At 41.9% G+C, this 21,742-nt stretch overlaps 1 protein-coding gene and 1 pseudogene across 2 annotated transcripts in view; both read right to left on the bottom strand.

The window, feature by feature from the left end:
• The window catches only part of ZMAT4 (zinc finger matrin-type 4), a gene marked incomplete at both ends in the record, with an annotated part of 106,601 nt that overhangs the window by 55,896 nt on the left and 28,963 nt on the right, over positions 1–21,742 (bottom strand). The gene's annotated exons all lie outside the window — the stretch shown is intronic.
• Positions 17,808–18,569, bottom strand: LOC308671704 (3-beta-hydroxysteroid-Delta(8),Delta(7)-isomerase-like; annotated as a pseudogene). The gene has a single exon. The product of its transcript is annotated as a 3-beta-hydroxysteroid-Delta(8),Delta(7)-isomerase-like (transcript).

The following is a 21,742-nucleotide window of genomic DNA, read 5'->3' as shown; positions in this document are numbered from 1 at the left end:
TCTAGCGGCCTTTCTGAGCAATGCTGAGAGCAACTTCAGAATATCTCTTTTTTCTGCCTTATTTTCCCCTGCTAAATCTAGGAAATGTACCATGTTCCAACCCAGAGTCATTTCAACTGTGAAAAGACATTCCATTTTGCTATTCAAGACAATTTTATGGGCTTATGAATGCTTTAATATTTTCATAACTACTACAACAACTTTATTGATTAGCCCTTGGGCCATATCAAAGTGCAAAGTTCCAGCAACAAATTGTTACTAAAATTTGATAAAGGCAATTTAAAATGGAATTTGATAAAGTACAATTTAAAATGGAATTTGATAAAATACAATTTAAAATGGAATTAAAATAAAATACAATTTAAGATGAAATAGTAATAAAATACAATCTAAAATGAAATTGTAATAATGTACAATAATTTAAAATATAGATAAAATATGATAACATTATATTTCGGAGTGGCCCTTGCAATCTACCCCAATCAGTCCCACATATGCAGACCTCAACCGGATCATTTTGTTTAAGTAATGTGCTACATTAAATGTTATTTTCAAGTTCTGGCCGGACATAAAGTAATTTATTTTGATGTGGGGATCCCAATGGGTCAATATTTTCATACTTTTAATTGATTCTTTGATGGGGTGTTTCTCAAGATTCTAATGAAAGACAAAGTCTACATCCCACCCCAAGCCATAAGCAAAAAAACAACCGCCCACTTTTTTTTTGCCAAATTAGAATTAGGGTCATAAGATGCACTCATCTCCAAGAGATTCCCCACCAAATTGTAGTTTTCAGGAGCAAATACATAGAGAGCAGTGTTTCTCAACCTTGGTGCCTTTAAAAAGTATGTATTTCAACTCCCAGAATTCCCCAGCCAGCCAGCAAAGCTGATGATGGGAAGCATGCAGCCTGGGGAATTCTGGGAGTTGATGTTCCACATATTTTCAAGTTGCCAAAGTTGAGAAACACAGAGAAAAAGAATGCAAAAGAATGCAAAATAGATGCATTAGAGTCTCTTGCTCTTAAAACAACTTTTTAAAAAATCAACATATACACCCAACTAGCAGAACATTTATACTCTACCTCTTTGACAGCAAATGTCACTATGCCTTCAGGGTTTAATCAATTCCATCTCCTAAAGGCAAGTGATTTGGAGTGCACTATATAAACTAGGCTGAAAATAATGGCATTATTCTATTGTAGTACCAGAACCGTGACAAAATTTCAAATTTCTCCAACTGATTAGGCAGAGGCACCAAAGCAGTGGCGGGATTCAAATGTGTGAACAATCAGTTCTCTGTGTGGATGCCGCTTCCAGAAGTCCGTTCTGGGCCTGGGCAACAAAAATTAGCTACTGGTTCTGCTGAAGTTGTGCGAACTGGCTGAATCCCACCACTGCACCAAAGGAAGGAGAATGTGCCAGTTTGGTGTAGTAGTTAGGCACTCACCTAGAAGCCAGGAAACTGTGAGTTCTAGTCCTTGCTTAGGCATGGAAGCCGGCTGGATGACATTGAGCTAATAACCAGGAGACCATAAGTTCTAATTCCAAAGTCAACTGGGTGACTTTGGGCCAATCACCAGGAGATGGTGAGTTCTAGTCTCCTTAGGTATGAAAGCCAGCTGGGTGACTTTGGGCCAATCATCAGAAGATTGTAAGTTCTAGTCTCGCCTTAGACATGAAAGCCATAGATGGGTGACTTTGGGCCAATAGCCAGGAGACAGTGAGTTCCAGTCCCAGCTTAGGCATGAAAGCCAAATAGGTAAACTTGGGCTAGTTGGTCTCTCTTAGCCCAACCTACCTCATAGGATTGTTGTGGTGGGGAAAATAGGAGGCGGGAAGAGTATTTGGTATATTCCTGCCTTGAGTTATTTATATTCAAAATAAAGGGGTAGATATATATAGGAACAAACAGCCACTACCACATGCTTCTCCCAGAAGAAGGAAGCTGAAGCCACCAGCCTGATGATGACGGATGGGATTCCGTCGAAACGTTGCTATGTGTGTGTGTGTGTGTGTGTGTGTGTGTGTGTGTGTCCCATTTATATCCCGCCTTTCTCCAAAGACTCAGGGCGGCTTACAATCTAAGCACAAATCAAATGTGCTTAGCAATAGCCTTCATTCTATGTATATGCCTGCTTATTAGGGCTTTCGCCCCCCCCAAGTGGCATTATTACAAAGTCAGCTTATTGCCCCCAACAATCTGGGTCCTCATTTTACCTACCTCGAAAGGATGGAAGGCTGAGTCAATCTTGAGCCTGGTGGGATGCGAACCTGCACTAATTGCAGGCAGCTGGTGTTACTGAAGGAGGCATTAGCCCACTGCTCCACCAAGGCTCTTATATATATATATATATATATATATATATATATATATATATATATATATATATATATATATATATATATATAAGCAAGACACCTTTTTAAGTGCCACGTGTATCTCAACAGAGGAAGCCCACAGTTGAGTTCTTAGCAGGAAAGCAGAGAAGCCAGAAGACCACGGAGAAAGGCAGGTTACTCTCCTCCCTCCCTTCGTTTGGTGGGTCACCTTCATCACTAAAGCAGCTTAGGAACATGACACTCTCATCTGTGCAAATGTCACCAAGCTTCTACGTTTCTTCTACGAAACGTCAAAAAGCAAACTGCCTTGCATCAACGAGGGGAAAATGCAAGGAGAAAATTACATGCAAAAGAATTCTGCCTGGCACTAAATGGAGCATGGAAGGAGAAATGGAGGCCAGAGGGAAGCACACAAATTCCTGGGGCTTGATAACTATCATTTTTGGAATAACACTGCCTTTTCTCTCCTCTCCCATAGGTGCATGTTCAGTTGCATCAGTAACGGTCACAGATTTCTTCCCATTCTAAAGAGAGCTGCTAAAACAAGCATTCCTAGCAACATTAAAAGAGACTGAAGCGAGGACATTTTAAAGTCATTTGTCATTCTCCTATAGCTGCATCTAGGGCAAAATGTGCGCACAGCTGCTGCACTACGCTAGACCTGAAACGAACATACTGGAGGAAAAAAATGGATCTCCTGATCCTGATCTGTATGCTACGAATATTTACCAAACCCTATCAGAAAGATTTGTGATGCTATAAGCCTTATTTTAAAATATAAATACAGAGAATTAAGAGATACGGAAGCACAAATGATAGTGACAACTCCACCAGTCAGCCAGAGGAAGGTGCTCTGTGGAGCTAAGTAAAGACTATAAGTCGCCAATTGAACCGTTTGGGACTGAAATATAAACTCATGACAAATGAAGGCAACTATACATGTCCCGGGATAATGTTGCAGGATCCAAAGTGGGTCAGTCACCGGGACCAGAGGTTGAGTCTTCTGAGCTTCAGGACTTGTACTGGAGCCCATCTTCAGGAAACCTCTCTGAGGATGGGCTCCAGCACAAATCAAAATGCTCAATCAATCAATCAATCAATCAATCAATCAATCAGAATAGAGCTGGAAGGGACCTTGAAGATCTTCTAGTCCTGCCCCCTGCTCAAGTAGGAGACCCTATACCATTTCAGACAAGTGGCTGTCCAGTCTCTTCTTAGAAACTTCCAGTGGTGAAGCACCCACAACTTCTGAACGCAAACTGTTCCACTGGTTAATTGTTCTCACTGTTAGAACATTTCTCCTTAATTCCAGGTTGCTTCTCTCCTTGATTAGTTTCCATCCACTGTTTCTTGTCTTGCTCTCTGGTGCTCTGGAGAATAATTTGACCCCCTTTTCTTTGTGGCAGCCCCTCAAATACTGGAATACAGGTATCATGTCACCTCCTAGTCCTTCTTTTCTCTAGACTGGCCAAATCCAATTCCTGCAACCCTTCTTCATATGTTTTAGTCTCCAAGCCTTTAATCATCTTAGTTGCTCTTCTCTGCAATTTTTCCAAAATCTCAACATCTTTTTTGTAATGTGATGATCAAAACTGAATGCCGTATTCCAGGTGCAGCCTTACTAAGTTTTTGTAAAGCAGTACTAATACTTCATGTGATTTTGATTCTATGCTTCTGTTTACACTGAATTCAGTTTATAACTGAAGAAGCTCAGAAGACTAAACCTCTGGTCCCGGTTACTGACTCAGATTGGATGCTGTAATAAAGTCATAAACTGACTGACATAAACTTACTAGAGAGATTACTCTTTCTCCCCTCCTATCTTCCCATCTGTGATATAGGTCAAATATAAGCCTTTCCCCACAACCCCCCTCTAGGCTGCCATGAAGATGAACAACTATACAAAGTCTTCATCCACACCGTCATTTCCATGGTTTGCATGTCACAGTACAAGGCAGAGTGATGTGACGAGACTTCTGACATTTCACACTTCATAAAAGATTTCTGCAGTAATGCTGCTGTGCCACAAAGATAACATCACAGGGGGTCTAATGGGGCAAGGAAAGAACATTTCTAAAAATGAAATCGCTTCCCAAGTTCCATCCACTTGGAGAGTCTAAACTCTTCCTCCTTCGGCAGCTTCCAAACCAAAGTAAGTATATTTACTGTATAATTATGAGCACTTACCCATTCAAGTACTTCCACCCCTACTGGGTTACTTCCTCAGATGGCTTGATTGCAAAGTTTGTACCTGTTTCCTTCTCCCCCCCTCCCTCTTTCTTCAGAGCCAGGCAAGAGCCATTCTTTAAAGCTCTAACACTCACGATAGATTGGGTTTTAATTTTTTGCACTTCAGTTCTGGACATTTCAGCATTAAGTCATTTACTTTTATTCGGGACATAGCTACTTTCAACTTACTGCCAGGGCTGCATTCAGAAGGGACTGTGAATTTCAGATGGACTCCTTGAGAAGATTTATTTATTTCTGTGGCTGCCCAGTTCATCCAGTGATTCTCAGTGGTGGGTAAAGATTTAAAACCACAGAATGCAACCAATAATCTATGCAACCCAGTGTAAAAACAAGAAACTCTGATCATGGCAACCACATCAACGGAAGAGCTTGCCTAACCTCCTAGCCCAAAAGCCTGAGGAAACATCCAAGTCTTTAGGCTGCAAAAGGCTAATATGGACAGGGCCATCTGAATCTCCAGAAGGAAACTGTTCCACAAGGTAGTCACTGCCTGCCACAGAGAAGACTCAACTCCTGGGACCAAGAAGATGACACTCTTTAATGGAGGGGACCTGGAACATCAATCTCTGCTAGATCCTGTAAGCCAAGCAGAAACCACGCAGGAGACACAGCTCCAGAGTCTGGCCCTGTGCTGTGTAGGTCTCTATAGGTGACAACTAGCACCTGAAATGTGCACTTGGAAGCCTACCAGAGCCAGTGCAGCATTATTATAGTAGCATAATGGGAAACTCCAAAGCTCTACACAGTGGTGGAATTCAAATACCTGAACAATCGGTTCTCTTATTTGATGCAGGCCTGAGCCTCCGAGACCTAGAATGGACTTCCAGAAGTGGCATCCTAGCATGTCCAGCAGGCTGTTCTAGGCCTGGGAGGCCTCCTCCAGGCCTAGACTGGACTTCTGGAAGCCAGCCATTTCTCCGAATGCAGAAAAATTTAGCTACCGGTTCTACCAAACCGGTGCGAGCCGGCTGAATCCCACCACTGTCCCTACAATACTGCATTCTGCACCTGAGGAAACTTCTGAGTGCTCTTCAGGGGCAACTTCACATTAGACATCGAAGTAATCCAAACAGGAGGTGAAGAAGCTATGAGTCACCATGAAGTAAAGCCTCCCAGTTCATGAATGGGCACTTTGGTGCACAAGATGAATCTGTGCAAACGCTCCCCTAACCATGGCTGCCAGCTACTTCTTGTTGTGATTCAGCATCAGCCTGTGATACTGGCAGCTGATGATTCTGAAGAGGAGGAGGGGAGGGGTTGGAGAGCCTTTGGTGTCAGAGGGAGGCTCTGATGCACTGCAGGACTCTCAGCCTGGCCCCTCCTATCATGTTCCTCATCAGACTCAGCCGTGTGAGCATGAGGTATTGGATGTAGATGATTCACAGCTGGATCTATTCAGGGACACTAGGAGCAGGAGGCAATCCAGCAGAGTAGAACAGAGAAAGGCAATGAGGCAACTCGGTGAGAGGAGGAGAAGACAATGAGAAGCCATGCCTTGGGACTGCTGATAAAAGGGGAAGGTGTGGGAGGTGCTGGTTGCTGAAGGCAACCGTTTGAAGATCTTCTGCTAGAGTCCTGGTCTGTTATTCCTGTTTTGTTTGAACTTTTGATTTCTTTGTAAATAAATTTGGTTGGGTTTTTCCCACCTGTTGACTATGAAAAGGGGTTGTCCCTGACATTCAAACAGGGCTGGTCATAGGCTGGAACTTCTTTAGCAGGAGTGGTAGGTTCTGGAGACACCCAAACGGCACTCTGACTGTAAAGGTGCATCTCCAGGCAGAGTTAAAGATGGAAAATCTCCAGAGTCAGGAGGCCTTAAAACCCACAACCACTCAGCCTTGTGAGGATTGAGCAGAAGCCTGTTCTTCCCCATCAAGATCTTCATAGCCTCCAGCCATTGGAGATCCCAGCAATGTTCTTCCTGTAGTGCCTTCATCACCCACCTGAAATCACCTGCAAACCACTCTAAAATGTGGGGACCAAAGGTACTTGAAGAATGGGAATCTCCAAAGTTTGATTTCCCAATGGGAAACTCCATTCTTTTAGCCATTAATTCAGGGAGCGAGTACCAAAACGATGGAGGGAACCTTTACAACTCACCCCAAATCCCAACCCACGGGTTAGCACATGCTTATGAACACTGAGTATCCAACCAAATAAAGACTGGGGAGGTGAGAGGAATGGGTAGAGCTTTTCCTTTCCTTAGTTAGTTTGTATGGTTGTAAATAAACAAGTGCAAAATATCAATACATCTGCAGTAGCCTTTTTTCTTAACAAGCTAAACAGGATTATGTGGAACAAGATTTAGGAGGACAGTGCTAGTTGGCATCACACAACATGTTTAAATTGGTAGGACTGAGAGGGAGGGGCTGGCCCAAGGTCACCCAGGTGGCTTTGTGGCCAAGACAAGCCTAGAACTTACAATCCCCTAGTTTTAGCCTGGCGCCTCAGCCACCAGCCCAATTTGGATCCCTCATGCACAGGTTTATCCCCCAAATAAACCGAACTGACTGTATTTCCACTGCATAAACTCAGAAGAAATTATCCACTGAAAACTGCACCTTTCAGCCCAAAGGACTATCATTCCTTTGATGTCCTTTGCCTTGCTATCTGCTCTCTCCTGACATCTTGATGAAGATTAGCAGCTGGTATTTCCACGTTAACAGCAGAAAATGCCTGCGCAAAGAATCCAGCAGTTCCATGCTTATTTTTATCAGAAAATACGCCAGTGCTCTAATTAGTTTGCCAGACAAAATTGCTTCCTACCATCAATTTACTAGGAAGATTTATAAACAAAGGTTGCTAAAAGCCTCCTCTGTGATACAATGTCTTTCTAAAACTACTTCCCACCCCCACTCTCATTTAAGAATAATCAATCACATCACACCAATCATCAACCAAAACAGAAAGTTCTAGCTTGGAAGTTTTCTAACCCTGCACAGTGGTAGAAGGAAATCAAGCATAATTACATGCCACTGATCCTGCAAGCCACTGGGTTTCCAGTCCAGCCCGAAACAGATTTACTTAGGAGAAGTCTGACCAAGTGAAACATGAAAGAATATAATTTTTGACAGTGGCAAAATCCCCCAGGAATTATTCCAACATTGCTGCCGAAGACTGAAAAGAATCCTCTTGCTTTCACTTCACACTGGAGTTTTGCTGAGTTGAAAGAGAAGAGAAGTGGATCAGTGCACGGGGATGTGGGAATGACCTTGGGAAAGGGAGGAAGGGAGGCTGTCTGGGGAACAGTCAGATAACAGACGGCCTAGCCCACAGCTGCATAATGAGCAGAGAAAGCAACTCAGAAGGGGATGCTGCCAAGATTCTCAGGCTTTTGAAAGAGACAGTGGGAGATTTGTATTTTCAGACTTGCAAGATTCTGTTAACATACTCTTACAATAAAGTAAAATTTGTTCCTCTGATCATAACTTTCTGCCTGGTTTATCTGGGAAAGCTGACATCAACCTTGCAAGTCTGAAAGTACAAATCTCCTGTCTCTTTCATAGCCTGGGAACATGAGGATTGGGGGTGGGGGTGGGTAGCCTTCTAAGTTGTTTTCTCCCATTATGCAGCTGCAGTTTATGCTTTCTCTTATCTGACTGACCCATAGCTAGCTGCCCCCCCAGGTCATTCCCAAATACCATTACAGTTAGGGAGAAAAGGGTGCTTTGATCACTTTAAACTCCAGTGCTCCATTACACAGCCCCCAGTGGATTACCCCTGCAAGAAGGTGACCCTCAGCTGAAAAAGACTGACATATTCCTGCTGCAGAATGAATCAATGCCGGTCGATACAGAAAACAAAGCTGGATAGGCCAGCAACAGAAAAGTAGCTTTGGATTTCTGTACCGAAGCAGAGAAGCATGATGAAAAAGAGTAAGTGCTTGTTTTCTTGCATCACATCTCTTTTATGTAGGGGGCCTAATCACTCAACGCAAGACAAGCAGCAGCACTTCATAGGCTGATTCCCCAGGAAAGGCTCCTAATTGTGCATGATTCCTAATCTGCCTGACCCAAATTTACCACAACAACAGTAACTTACAAAAGGGTGTATGGCCATGTCTAGTTTAATGAAAAGAAGGACTAGGGGTGACATGGTAACAGTGTTCCAGTAACTAAGGGGTTGTTGCTACAAAGAAGAGGGGGGCCAATTTATTTTCCAAAGTGCACGAAGGCAGGACAAGAAGCGATGGATGAAAACTAATCAAGGAGAGAAACAATCTAGAACTAAAGAGAAATTTCCTGACAGTTAGAACAACAATTAATTTGTGGAACGACTTGCTTCCAGAAGTTGTGGGTGCTCCAACATTGGAAGTTTTTTAAGAAGATATTGACAACCATTTGTCTGAAATGGTATACTGTACAGTTTCCTGCCTGAGCAGGGGGTTGGACTAGAAGACCACCAAAGGTCCTTCCAATTCTGTTACTCTGTGTCCTGCAGCCATCCCTATCAGCACATTGCAATGGTGGTCCTGATGCTGTTCCAGCACCACAACCCTCTGTTGGTTTGCCCTTCAGACAACAGATGGCAATTCGACCTAAGTTGGAGCTATCTCCTCAACCTGGATCCTTGGCAAGTGTGGAAATCTGCAAATGTGGCAGCTTTGCTTTTGTACCCTGGGTATTCAGAATAAGATTTCTATTGCAGAGCGAGCAATTTATGGCCCAGAACTGAATGTTGATCTTGGGTTTTCCTCAATCATAACTGCTGAAAATTAGTTATGCTTCCTATTTTGAGGAGGAAAGAGCTGAAAACTATAGTTCTCAAACTTTTTTCGCCACAGACTCCTTTAAATACATTTGTGGCCGCGGATTATGCCACGAACCCCAAACTTAACTCAAGATTTAAAGCACCAGGCTGCATCAAATATTTGGGACCCACCCCCCCTTGTGACGACATTGCCCCACCCCCCAGCAGTCTACGGACCACAGGTGTAACCCTTAGAATAAGCAGATAGCTGTTTAAACACTAAAGAGAAGTCCTGAACTGGTATGGCACAGCAACACTCAGCAGCTCTCAGTCTCCTTCAAAGTTAATAGCAGCCCCGTTTCTACCCATATCTCAGTTCAGCATCTGGCCAAGGATTTGTTTCCAGAAGCTTTACGCTACTAGCATCTTTCTCTCACCTGAGATGGAAGCATCAACACGGAGTTCTTTCAACATAAAATATGTTTATCATTAGCCTTCAGTAGAAGAAAATAAAGGAAATGTCTTCAGGTAGAAGAGCTATAAATGCTTGTTAGCAGGGGGGGAAAAGCTTCTTTTTAATGCCCTGCTTTTTTTCCCCTATTTTTTTTTCTCTCTCTCTCTCCTTTTATATATTAAGTTTTCTTCTTGTCTTGGGCCCTGGGGAATGATTTCAAAGTAATTTCAAAGTTAAAGTGCAGTAAGGAATTGTTGCGAATTCACACATCAACATCCAATGATGCTCAAACTAGTCACCCATAAAGATCTTGTTTGAAAACCCGACGCTTGAAAAGTGTTTGCGGCTGGAGTTGTGTTTTTTTTATCCTCACACACCCAGGCTCATTTGGGAGGCATTTTTCCTGAGCTTTGCTGAGATTATTCCCCTTCAAAATCAGATAAATGTCATTATTGATTGAAGCAGTTTCAGGATTCTCCTATTCCATCAACCACGTTTTTGTGTTTTTGTTCAGAGGTTACACTGGAAATGATGGCCAGAGCCTCACAGGAGAATTCAAAGACCTCCATTGCTAGCTAAATAGCTTTCATATTTCTCTTCCCTATTTGGAGTCTTTCATAAAGATTTGGAGAAAGAAACAATTAAATTTCATGCTAGAGTGTTTCTAAACATCTAACCACCAGGAAAGAAACATGCTGTTCTCAGATCCTTCCCTACTCCTTAGTTTTCATGGATCCCGTGGTCCAGCGTTTCTCCAGCTTGAAAATGTGTAGATGCAAATTCCACAGCTGTGTGGGGGAGGCCTTCATGCCTTCCCACCCAGCATGCTCGCTAGGGAATTCTGGGAGTTGAAGTCCAAGCCTCTTCAAGTTGTCAGGGTTGCTCTAGTCCAGGGGTCTTCTAATTTGGCAACTTTCTTATGGACTTCACCTCCCAGAATTCCTCAGCCACCTGGCTGAGGAATTCTGGGAATTGAAGTCCACAAGTCTTAAAGTTGCCAAATTAGAAGACCCCTGCTCTAGTCCAGGTGACTTCATTCTGTTGGATTTTCTCCACCAAGATGTGCACTAATAAGAGCAGTAAATCTGAGAACTGGTATGAAGGGATAGTAAAATGGGGCCAGAGGATGCCATGTTGCCCATGATAATTGTCAGATAGCATACATGGGAATAATAGTGGAATGGCTGTACCCGGAGATAGCAGAATAGAAGAGGAAGAACTGTAGAACAGAACAAAATTTTGAAAATAGCAATAGAATGACTGTGGCAAAAGAAAGTGAAGGCAATACCAATACTAATGGGTCCCTTGGGTGCAATCCCAAACTACTAGAGCACTAGTTGAACACCATCGCCATTGACAAAATAACCATCAACTGCAAAGGCAGCTTTACTCAGAACAGTTTACATCCTGCGACAATACCTTTAACGTATCCATATCTGCCTATCCCAGGTTCTTGGGAAGGACTTGATAGGTGGACAAAAGTGCCAAATCCAGTCTGAATATCTGGCTGACCTCCCCCAGTTGACTTTTTTTCAAATGGCAACTGGGCTTTGTTTTTCCTTGAAGATGTTTCACTTCTCATCCAAGAAGCTTTCTTGGTTTCGAAGTTCAGAATTTGAAGAAGCTTCTTGGATAAAAAGCAGAATGTCTTCAAGGAAAAACAAAGATCAGCTGCCTTTTGAAAAAAAAAAGCACCTTTGGGAAAACCATAATAATAAGTCTCAGAAGACTTTGAGCAAGACCACAAAAATTTATAGAGTTTACTAATTGTTCAAGATTTCAGAGACTGGGCTGTTGATCAATATAGAATTATTTTCAAGCCTGTCTCCTAAGACAGCGATCTATCACTTTTTATCTGGCCAAAAGTTGCAGTGTATAAAGGTGCACAAATAAGCCAATATAATCTCAAGATAGCCTCTTATAAATCTCCCAAACTCAGTGGACCTTGTCCAGATGGTTTTGTAGGAATGAAATAGAGAGATACTCTTTACAGAACAGTGGCTATGACTTGATATCCAATATGTCATGGTCTGAATAAATACAGAGCTGCATTCTTCCTTGAAAATCTGGATCAGGCCAACAGCAGAACCTCAGATATGGCTCCACCACAGAATAACAATAGGTTTAAATATATTCATCAAAGATTATATTTTAATTTTAAAGGAACTAGTAAAATTCTTGGGTTACAGAATTTTGTGCCATTCGCTCTTAGAAGGTCTGTTCAATGCATAGGCAATAATAGATTTTGACCTATTTGCTTTATGAAGTTTGACTGGTTTAATAATCTGTGCCCTTTGTTAAAATGTCTTTGTAATTTCTAAATAATAATAATAATAATAATAATAATAATAATAATAATAATAATAATAATAATAATAATAATAATAATAATATAAAGTTGGAAGGGACCTTGGAGGTCATCTAGTCCAACCCCCTGCTCAAGCAAGAAACCCTATACCATTTTTAAAAAATGGTTGTCGATGCAGTTGTCAATGTTGTCAATGCAGTTCAACTGTTTACCAGCGACATCAGAATGGACTTTGGACTTGGAAAATGTGCTATATTATCCATGCAATGAGGAAAAATGGGAAAAATGGAAGGAATAGAACTGGGAAATGGAAGTATTATGAAAGCACTAGCAAAGGATGACGGTTACAAATACCTAGGCATATTGGAAGCAGATAACATCTTGAATGGAAAAGTCAAAGAGTCAACACCAAAGGAATACATCAGAAGAGTCCGCAAAATACGGTACTAAAATCAAAACTGAATGCTGGAATTATAATTAAAGCCATTAATACATGGTTAGTCCCAGTGATACGCTACCCAGCTGGAATTATCAACTGGACATTGGCCGAATTGGAACACCTAGACCGGAAAATGCATAAACCTTTGAACATGCACCATGCTCTACATCCACGAAGTAACATCGACAAATTGTACCTGCCAAGAAGAATAGGGGGCAGAGGGCTACTGCAAATCCACCAAACTGTAGAAGAAGAAAAACAAAGTTTGAATGACTATGTGAATCAAAGTACAGAAAAATTGCTGCAGGCTGTGAAAACAGAGAGCAGAAACAAAGGCAGAATATAAGGAAAAACGGCTGGATGATAGATTAAATAGATGGAAAACAAAGCTTTGCATGGACAGCATTTGAAAAACATTGAAGGAAAATGTGATAACAACTTGACATGGGCATGGCTTAAGATGGGAACCATCAAGAAAGAAACGGAAGGCTTAATACTGGCTGCTCAAGAACAAGCACTACAAACTAATGCCATGAAAGCGAAGATACAAAAATCTACTGACAATCCAAATTGCCGACTTTGCAACAACAAAGTTGAAACTGCTTCACATTTAATATGCGAGTGCAGCAAAATCTCGCAAACTGATTTCAAATCTAGACATGACCAAGTTGCTAAACTAATCCACTGGGCATTGTGTAAAAAATACGACTTGCCTGTGTCCGAAAAGTCGTGGGAACATAGGGTGGAAAAAGTTGTCAAGAATGAGAGGTTGAAGATGTTGTGGGACTTCCAAATACAGACAGATCGCCATTTGGAACACAACACACCATATATCACAGTTGTAGAGGACCAAAGCATACAGTTGATTGATATCGCTGTACCAGGAGATGCCAGAGTCGAAGAAAAAGAACTGGAAAAAAATTACAGAATACCGCAACATGGCCATCGAAACTGCGTGATTATGGATGAAACGCGTAACAGTGATACCCATTGTCATCGGGGCACTGGGAACTATGTCCAAAAACTTTACAAAACACATCAAGAAATTGCAACTTCCTGCAATAACTCCAGCAAAGCTACAAAAAACTGCGCTACTCAGAACATCTTACATTTTAAGGATACCTGGTTGATACCTAGGATGCTGGCAGCAACCCGTGTCAACCATTAGTGCCAGTCAATTTGAGTGTTCAGTTGACTGAGTTTCATGTTTTATGAATAAAGGTTTTATAATAATAATAATATAAAGTTGGAAGGAACCTTGGAGGTCATCTAGTCCAACCCCCTGCTCAAGCAGGAAATCCTATACCATTTTTAAAAAATGGTTGTCCAAAATCTCTCTTTAAAAACTTCCAGTGTTGAAGCATTCACAACTTCTGGAGGCAGGTTGTTCCACTGATTAATTGTTCTAACTGTCAGGAAATTTCTCCTTAGTTCTATGTTGCTTCTCTCTTTGGCTAGTTTCCATCCATTGCTTCTTGTCTTGCCTTTAGGTACTTTGGAGAATAGCTTGACTCCCTCTTCTTTGTGGCAATCCCTGAGATTTTGGAACACTGCTATTATGTCACCCCTGGTCCTTCTCTTCATTAAACTACACATACCCAATTCCAGCAACCGTTCTTTATATGTCTTAGCTTCCAGTCCCCTGATCATCTTTGTTGCTCTTCTCTGCACTCTTTCTAGAGTCTCAACTTCTTTTTTAGATCGTGGTGACCAAAACTGGATGCTGTATCCCAAGTGTGGCCTTACCAAGGTGTTGTAAAGTGGTATTAACTCTTCACGTGATCTTGATTCTATCCCTCTGTTAATGCAGCCTAGGACTTTGTTGGCTTTTTTGGCAGCTGCAGCACACTGCTGGCTATTTTAGTGATTGTCCACTGGGACTCTGAGATCCGTCTCAGAGTTACTACTATTGAGCAAGGTAACCACCTATACTATGCCTGTGCATTTGGTTTTTCTTGCCTAAAGATAGAATCTTAATTTTTTCACCATTGAATTTCATTTTGTTAGATAGCACCCAATGTACAAGTCTGTCAAGATCCTTCTGTATCTTCTGGAGCGTTGGCTATTCCTTCCAGCTTGGTGTCGTCTGCAAATTATTTTTGGAACTTTCACTGTATAGTACTTACCTATGACTATACTAACAATCACATTCCATTTAGATGGCATTCAAGCTAGATAGCGATGGTTTGAGACATGGGTGGACAATTGGTGGGCAGAAGAAATTGGTGGAAAGACAGGAGAAATTGTCCAATAGGTTCTCAACAGCAGGAGCTCCTTTAGTAATAACAGTAGCAATAACGTTGCTAGTACTTTTGAATTAACCCCATAAGAGAGGGAATATTGTCCTGATATCTTCCACTGAGATTGAATGGAATTGCATAAAGTCAAGACAATATCTTTTTTTTTTGTTTGATTATGGGACTGGTGTTGACACAATGAAAGACAGGACAGCCCCACATTTGGCTAACAGGCATTACATAAGTATATTTAATCCATGAAAACCTCTCCAAAAGTTATTCCTTTGGGTGGGAATCCTTCTAAATTCTTTTTTTATCCCCCAAAATAAAAACTGATGGGAAAAAACACAGGGGATTTTTTCTCTCTAACTTTGTGTAATATCTCTCCCTAGCTTTCTATTGTTCTTTCATTCAGTGTGTCTGCTTTAAGGAAAAAGAGAAGAAGCAAGTAGATATAATGGCTGATGAGTCTTTTGATTATTTCAGACTTTAGGAGGCAAGAGAATACAAAAAAAAAACAAAAAACCCCAACCTCTCTTACTGGAAAGAATCAAAGCTTTCTTCTTGGCATGTGAGATACTCTTAAGAGAAAAACAAAGGAATGGCAATGTATAGCCAACAGTTGGTCCCAAAATGGGACTTACAAATGAAGGAGGATTCTGGCTATAGAAAAGTTGAACGCTGCTATCAAATGGAGGGTTTGTTGTCACTGTGTGTTGGGGGGAGAGCGCACGGGGGGAGGCTCAGCTAATCTCAATGTACACATGTTGTACTTTGACAATAAAGGTTTATTTATTTATTTATTTATTTTAAATGTTTGTGTTATACATTATTTGTGATATGTGAATGGGAAGAAGCAAGTAGCAGAGGCAGCCCTGGTTCTTGTTTCCACAACTGCTTTACAGGAACTACTCTTAAGCAGAATGTCTCCTCAAGGCAAGAAGGTGACTTCAGGATGACTTTGGCACCAGAGGACAGAATGGGACAATCTGTCCCGGCCAATTTGCCAATTCTCACTACGGCCAACTTGCCATGGCCGCGGGACAATGCCACGCGGGACAACTCAATGCGATACTGTAAATGTTACCCACCACTGTTTCTTCAACATTATTTCCATTTTTTGGAAAGTGGTGGATAACATTCATCACGTTGAGTTATCCTACATAGAACTGTCTGCAGTGAGTTGTCCCATGGTGGCGAGTTGGCTATGGTGAGTGTCCCGTGGTGTTGGCTGTGGCAAGATGGCCACAGTGGGTTGGCTGAGGCGAAATGGCCTTGGCGAGTTGGTTGCAGTGAGATGGCTGTGGTGAGATAGCTGTGGCGAGTTGGCCTAGACCCCCCAAAGGATACATTCTCTCCTATGTCTCTCTTTCTCCTTCAGCTAGGCTTTCTCACATCCAACATTTATTTCTTGCATTTGCCCAGATTTTCTTTTCCAAAGCGGATTGCTATTGCTTTGCAGCTTCTCAGATGACCAGCTGCTCCATCTCTTCCTCTCCACCTTTAAGACCTGCTGATGCTGGAAACTTTTTTTTACAGAAGTCCATTTCTTTATTGAGCTACCTTGCAGCAGGTCTTCCCCAACTTGACCTCCTGATCCTTTACAGTGGAACTACAAAGGCTTGAACCTAAATCCTTCTGCCTCTGCTAAAGCCTGGGGCCTTGTTGATGGAATACAGCTGTACCCAGGGAAGGCAACTTTATTTTCTCAAGGTGGGCAGAAGCAAACTGATGTCATCGTGTGTTCTGACTTCAGGGCAGTCACCTTGGGGATCCATCAGGATCAAGTCAGATATACAAAAAAAAAAACCTCTTTGTAGGTTTGGGACCTGGAACAAATTCCCTCTGTCTTTGTTTGTGGCCCTATTATCCCTCATGCCTCTGAGGCCTTGGGACGGTCCTGCTCAGCTGCCACTGGGACTCAGGAACATCTTGTGAAACATTGCAAGTTCTTCTTTACCTATGGGGATCGTGTGGAAGACAGACATCATTTCAGTAGACTTGAGATGAAATAAATCTAGAAGCTCATCACTACTCAATTACCACAGGCCCACAAGGGGCCAGATAAAGCTAAGAGGAACAAAAGACAATGTGAGCCTTATAATGCTTGTGATTGATGCAACAATCATTTACTAGAATTTATTTCTCCCAGCTTTCTCCCCTCGGGATGAAGGAACACATTATTCAATTTTTCTTTCTTGTTTACATTCAGAAAGAGGCTTCAGGAAGGTTTTTTTTTAGCAATTCTAATAGGAAGCGACCTGATTCACAACTGGTAGACTAGTGAGTGATTTGAAACTTATTTTGATCTGGAAAAGATTGGTTTTAAATGTATCAACATGATTTTCCAAACCTGCCTTTTGAGCAAAAGAGAGGTGTTTAAATGCCATTCAAAAGAAAAAAATGTCTTGCGATTTTTTGAAACACAAATAAATGCAGAGATAAGGTAGAATCGAATTTTCCCGCACTCCACAACCCCAATTCTGTCTTATTCATTTTTTCCCATTTTCTTTGCCTAATAAACCAGGGGTCTTCGAACTTGGCAACTTTTAAGACTTGTGGACTTCAACTCCTAGCATTCCTCAGCTAGCCATTCTGACTTCTGGTTGAAGTCTACGCATCTTAAATTTGCCAAAGTTGAAAAACATTGTCCTAAGCCAGGGGTAGGCAACCTCTTTTATGACTCATGGACTTCAACTCCCAGAATTCCTTTTTTTTTTACAACACGGAGATTGTTTATTAAAATGTCACACTTCAGTTTACAAATAAGAGAGTTTAGTGCTATTCAGAGGACATTCAACGGAAGGGAGCTTTGGATACAGTGATAAATTGGGACATTAGAAAATAGTTGCCCCTAAAGCAACAGATCTGTCTATTTATATATAAATCTTTACAGTAGTGGGTGTTTTTTTCTGCAGATACACAATCCCAAAGCAGTTGGAAAAATAACTGAAGAAAAAAGAAAGGAAAAGAAAGCTGAGTGGTGATAACAGAAAATATCTAAAGAAGTGCAGAGGAACAGGAGGAATACAAGATCAACCTCTGAATGGCTGAAAGAACCATCTAATATGACCACCTGTGCAAAACATCAATGTTTCTTGACTTTGTTGGCATCTATTACTCTCTGGCAAGCACTGAGGTGCTTCCAGGCATCCCAGATGAGAAGAGAGGGAATGATAATCCACAGACCATTCCTAAAGACAAAGTAAAACCAGAAGTAGGGTTAGGGTGCCACATCTCACTATGGCGAAAGCCATCACGGTATTCAGTGTACAAGTACAGAACGTCACCATGTAGAAGACCTAGTGACACCACTAGCTGCAACACGTATCGATGGGACTGGCGTGACAGAAATGTGACCACACTCCAAAGACTGAGGGGACCCCAAAAACAGACATTCATGGTTTCCACGCAAACTATGAAATTATCTGATATCATAAATCTGCTGTCACCTTTGCCATATTCCTTCCAGATCTGCGAGAGAAAGGATGGATCCCCTGGGATTTCCGTATAGTAAAGGACAAACCAGCCTTCAATGACATCATGAATAAAAAAAACAGATGGTAAATCAGCAAATGATCAAGGTGCGCCAAGTTCCAAAAGGGCCCCATGTTTTGCTTCGCCAACCTGCTGCAAACCAAGTCAACAGCAAGATAATTCCTGAAGTAGAGAATAAGAATGTCAACAGCTGCCATAAGGGTCGGTCATTTGGGATGTAATTTTGGAGTTCCAAATTCCGAGGCCAGTATGGGTGGTGGACAATAACGGGTTTTGCTTCCAGAACCATAGTGGGTTGAGAAAGTATGAGTTGAGCCAGTGACAAAGGCAAGGGCTTCTTCTGGTAGAAAATGACCCACCCAACGTAGCTCGCAAAACTTTCCCACCCAACGCTTCTCCTCAACTCCCAGAATTCCTGAGTCAGCATAGCTGACTCAGGAATTCTGGGAGTTGAAGTCCATGAGTCATAAAAGAGCCGAGGTTGCCTACCCGTGTCCTAAGCTAACTCAAAGCTTCTCTAACACACAAGGGCTCATCATCTGCCATTAGCTTTCAGGTGGAAGAGGAAAAGGTTCACGCTATGCTAAAAATCTACATTGTTTACCAATTTCTTTTCTTCCTCCATTACAGCCTGGCGCTTCAGATTTATTTCATCTTTCTCCCCAGGCTGACCTTACTTGTGGCAGAGGGCACTACTTCTATTCTTCTGGCTTTCTGTCCCTTTTCATCCCTCTGCAGCCTCCTTGGCTGCTGAATCTTTCACTTTGTTGTCTTCCTTTGGGATTATATGCAAGTATGGGAGAAGCCATGGAAGCTGGAGATGGCCGGAGGGATGAATGCGCTGGACAGGAAATTCATATATATATATATATATATATATATATATATATATATATATATATATATATATATATATATATATATATATATATATATATATATATATATATATATATATATTGTTGTTGTTGTTGTTAGCTGCGAAGTCGTGTCCGACCCATCGCGACCCTATGGACAACATTCCTCCAGGCCTTCCTGTCTTCTACCATCTTCTGGAGTCCATTTAAGCTCACGCCTACTGCTTCAGTGACTCCATCCAGCCACCTCATTCTCTGTCGTCCCCTTCTTCTATTGCCCTCGATCTTTCCCAGCATTAGGCTCTTCTCCAGTGAGTCCTTCCTTCTCATTAGGTGGCCAAAGTATTTGAGTTTTAGCTTCAGGATCTGGCCTTCTAAAGAGCAGTCAGGATTGATCTCCTCTAGGACTGACCGGTTTGATCGCCTTGCGGTCCAAGGGACTCGCAGGAGTCTTCTCCAGCACCATAGTTCAAAGGCCTCAATTCTTTGGCGCTCAGCCTTTCTTATGGTCCAACTTTCACTGCCATACATTGCAACTGGGAAGACCATAGCCTTGACTATACGCACTTTTGTTGACAGGGTGATGTCTCTGCTTTTTAGTGTGCTGTCTAGATTTGCCATGGCTTTCCTCCCCAGGAGCAAGCGTCTTTTAATTTCTTGGCTACAGTCCCCATCTGCAGTGATCTTGGAGCCCAGGAAAACAAAATCTGTCACTACCTCCATTTCTTCCCCATCTATTTGCCAGGAATTGAGAGGGCCAGATGCCATGATCTTGGTTTTCTTAATGTTAAGTTTCAACCCAAGTTTTGCACTCTCCTTCTTCACCCGCAACAAGAGGCTCTTTAGTTCTTCTTCACTTTCTGCCATTAGAGTGGTATCATCTGCGTATCTTAGGTTGTTGATATTTCTTCCGGCAATCTTAATTCCAACTTTTGATTCATCTAGCCCTGCCTTTCTCATGATGTGCTCTGCATATAAGTTAAATAGGCAGGGCGACAGTATACAGCCTTGCCGGACTCCTTTCCCAATTTTGAACCAATCAGTGGTTCCGTGTCCAGTTCTCACTGTTGCTTCTTGACCCGCATATAGGTTTCTCAAGAGACAAATAAGATGGTCTGGTACTCCCATCTCTTTAAGAACTTGCCACAGTTTGTTATGATCCACACAATCAAAGGCTTTAGCATAGTCAATGAAGCAGAAGTAGATGTTTTTCTGGAACTCCCTAGCTTTCTCCATGATCCAGCGTATGTTGGCAATTTGATCTCTAGTTCCTCTGCCTCTTCGAAATCCTGCCTGTACTTCTGGTAGTTCTCGATCCACATACTGCTGAAGTCTAGCTTGTAGGATTTTAAGCATGACTTTACTAGCATGAGAAATGAGTGCAATGGTGCGATAGTTTGAACATTCTTTGGCACTGCCTTTCTTTGGAATTGGAATGTAAACTGATCTTTTCCAATCCTGTGGCCACTGTTGAGATTTCCAAATTTGCTGGCAAATTGAGTGTAGCACTTTTACTGCACTGTCTTTTAAGATTTTGAATAGCTCAGCTGGAATACTGTCACCTCCACTAGCTTTGTTGTTGCTCAGCTTTTCTAAGGCCCACTTCACCTCACATTCTAGGATGTCTGGCTCGAGGTCAGTGACCACCTCATTGTGATTATCTGGGACGTTAAGCTCATTCTTGTATAGTTCTTCTGTGTAATTTTGCCACCTCTTCTTAATCTCTTCTGCCTCTGTTAGGTCCCTGCCATTTTGGTCCTTTATCATGCCCATTTTTGCATGAAACGTTCCCTTCATCTCTCCAATTTTCTTGAAAAGATCTCTGGTCCTCCCTATTCTATTGTTTTCTTCTATTTCTTTGCACTGTTCATTTAAGAAGGCATTCTTATCTCTTCTAGCTATTCTCTGGAATTCTGCATTCAATTGGGCATATCTATGTTTTTCTCCCTTGCCTTTCGCTTCCCTCCTTTCCTCAGCTATTTGCAAAGCTTCCTCAGACAGCCATTTTGCTTTCTTGCATTTCTTTTTCTTTGGGATGGTTTTGGTTGCTACCTGTTGTACAATGTCGCGAACCTCTGTCCATAGTTCTTCAGGCACTCTGTCTATCAGATCTAATTCCTTAAATCTATTTGTCACCTCTACTGTATATTCAACAGGGATATGATTTAATTCATACCTGAGTGGCCTAATGCTTTTCCCTACTTTCTTCAGTTTAAGCCTAAACTTTGCAAGGAGAAGCTCATGGTCTGAGCCACAGTCAGCTCCTGGTCTTGTTTTTACCGACTGTATAGAGCTTCTCCATCTTTGGCTGCAGAGCATATAGTCAATCTGATTTCTGTGTTGACCGTCTGGTGATGTCCATGTGTAGAGCCGTCTCTTGGGTTGTTGGAAAAGAGTGTTTGCTATGACCATCGTATTCTCTTGACAAAATTCTATCAGCCTGTGCCCTGCTTCATTTTGTACTCCAAGGCCAAACTTGCCTGTTATTCCAGTTATCTTTTGGCTTCCTACTTTAGCATTCCAATCCCCCATGATGATAAGGACATCATTTTTTGGTGTTACTTCTATAAAGTGCTGTAGGGCTTCATAGAACCAGTCAATTTCATCCTCTTCAGCACTGGTGGTTGGGGCATAGACTTGGACTACTGTGATATTGAATGGTTTGCCT

The sequence above is a fragment of the Vipera berus genome (genome assembly GCF_964194415.1).
Source record: "Vipera berus genome assembly, chromosome: 8".
Lineage (NCBI taxonomy): Eukaryota > Metazoa > Chordata > Lepidosauria > Squamata > Viperidae > Vipera > Vipera berus.
This window is presented reverse-complemented; position numbering and strand designations above follow the sequence as displayed.